Consider the following 2,961-nt stretch of genomic DNA (forward strand, 5'->3'; position numbering starts at 1 on the left):
TACAAACAATAAATACAAAAATAGAAGAGCTGACGAAGAGGTTTTATGAGACGGATTTATTCACCGGCATTTATTTATTTAATATTATATTTGTTTTTGTCTTGACCTTTATTTATTTTCATCTTTATTTATTTCCGTATTACTTTCTTAGTTTCCCGTATCTTAGTGTGTGCAATATTGTTTTTTTTCTCTCATATCTACTTTTCTATTTTATTATTACGCGTTATAACGTCTCCTGTTCATTTTAAATATAATACTCTATGTTATGTCTCTTTTATATACAACTGTTGTTGTAAATCTTATTTATATTTCTTTTTTTTTCATTTTTATATCATTTCTCACTTATACTTTCAATATTTTTTTACTGCATTTTAGTTTATTAAACTGTAATTTTATTATTTTACATTTTCAACATATTTTTATTTGTTTTCTAGCTTTTTGAACCCCGACAAAGTCCTGCAAAGAGGGATGAAACGTCGTTAAATAAATAGTTGACCAATATGTATTTAAATTTTTTACCGCACCCTCACCATCTCCTTCATATCCCTAAAATAGGTTCAATACAATAAATTAATACAATTACACAAACATTTATAACTAAGAGACAGTCAGAGGAACTTTGAGAAAAAGCCTTGGAATGAAGCCATGTATGGCTTGTTAACATTTTGGAGAACTCCAGGAAGGGCTTCAATAGTTCCAGGTTGCTTTGGTGATCCATTTGGATGAGTAATCATGAGACCCTTTTGGAAAGCGGCCCTTTGCATCTCATACCAGCAGTTCCTGGAATGAGTAATGCACATCTGATAGGCCAACCCAAAGGAATAATTTCAATTTTCAGCCCATGGAATCCCCTAATTTAATATCAGATAAATTCTTCATATTTAGTACTTTTAATAGTACTCGGCATATATAATTACTATGAATAATAATTTTATATTATTGAATTATTCAAATTACTATGATTAATAATTATAATTTTTATTTTGTTGACAATAAACTCCTATCTAACATACGAATTGAAATAAAACTAGAAAGGTTCCATATTTCAATTAAAACTTATATAAGTTCACACTTAATTAAATATTTTTAAAACTTACCTTTGTGCTGCGTAATGATTTTCACAGTTCACTGGATCCCTTAACTTATGATTCCGTGCAATTTAAAACTAATATTAATATCTAAAAGGAATATGGTCTGGATGCGGTCAAAATAAGTCAAATAGTAATTAAACTACTTACTGTGAGCTAACGTTTCGCCCCACTAAGCAGGGCTTCATCAAGGCTACAGATACTTTGTAAAAACTGCACTTTCAGCTAAATGCAAGATGCTACCTCACTTAAGAATGCTGGTTGGGTTAATGAGTGGACTGTAATTTTATTAAAGGATTTGAAACAGTACAAAGATGAATTTATTTACAATTTATAGGTTTTTTAAACAAGAGAGAAATACTTAACACTATATATACGATAATTAAAGGTTGTGAAGGGTTAGCCAAAAGAAACATATGAGTTTTAATTTTGTAATTTTGAAGAGAGAGGAGCGAAAATGGTGCGTCGTAGAGCAGGTAGATCTGAAATGAAACATATTTCACTCACCAAGGTGGACTTTTGTGTGGATGAAGGCGGGATCCTCACCATCCTTGCTTTCTCTTCTGCTGTTACTCTCCTCTACCCCAGCCAGGAAGCCACTACTCTGAGTTACTGTTCCTTTCTGCGTTAATTTTTAAGAAAGAAGAAAGACAGGAAGAAAATCAGATAGATAAAATATTGGATATCTTTCCTCTTCTTTTTGGCCTCATGGGGCGCCGGTGTTACTACTTGCTTATAGTATGTCTGGCACCCTTGTTCCAAATCTTTCGTTTTAACGGGATATAACTAAAATAATGAACAAAGTAAGATAACAGATAACATGAAATAAAAATGATTTAAATTAAGTTAAAGTTTATATAAAAATGAACAAAGTAAATTTTAAAAAAAATAAAGATAATACGTACAGTGAAAAGTATGAAGAATCAAGAATAACAAAAAAAATGTATTAGAAAAATAATGAAAACGGAAATAATAACAAATTAAAAAATTGATTAAAGAGAAATATAAAAATACGTACTAAAGGACGAAAAAGAGGAGGGAACTAAGAATAAAACAAAGGTTAAGGAAAAAAAATTATGAACGAAATAAGACACTCCTTTTTGAATGGAGGAAAGCTAAACAATGAGCTAGGGGCGGAAAAAGGTAAAAGGTGATTGAGTGGTGGGAATTTGGCGGTCAATGAATGACATCGCATTTATAAGCAAAAATATATTATATAATTAAATTAATATTAATATTAACAAGATATTAATATAATATTATAACATTATTCTAATATTGAATAATATTAATATTATAATATTATAATATTGTCTTTTTCATGATTCGAATTTATATTTTGGGTGAATTACAAGCTAAGTAACATAAGGTGCAATTGGGTGAAAATCCAGCCTCTGGTATTAATATGGAGAAAAATGGTAGTCATCTGAGAAAACGTTTTAACTTTACTCTTTTGTTAATTTGTGATTCTGTTATTTTTGTCTAATTTAAATAGTTCAAAATTTCCACTTTTTTATTAATTATATGTAATTCTGGAGAAAGTAGACAGCTAAACGATTGATAAAACAATACTTTATTATAAATAAAAGGTTACAAAGCTACAGAAGAAGAACTATGTAAAATAAATCAAAGTAGAAACACTATTCTACTTACCTAAAACAATAGGAAAAAATAAAAGTCCCTTTCCGCAGTTTTTAATGAATCTAATCGTAAACTATTTTACAAGCAATTGAAAAAATCTTGACAAAGTTATTATTATAAATAAAATCAAGTTATTTGAAAATGAAAACAGTATGTTTCTTATAACCTTCTTATGTTATTTCATGACCGCCAGGAATGTTGTGAGGAGTGTTTGATTATTAATATAATTTAT

This window comes from Halyomorpha halys, unplaced genomic scaffold (genome assembly GCF_000696795.3).
Source record: "Halyomorpha halys isolate HHAL.00 unplaced genomic scaffold, Hhal_1.1 Scaffold39.1, whole genome shotgun sequence".
NCBI classification, from domain to species: Eukaryota; Metazoa; Arthropoda; class Insecta; order Hemiptera; family Pentatomidae; genus Halyomorpha; species Halyomorpha halys.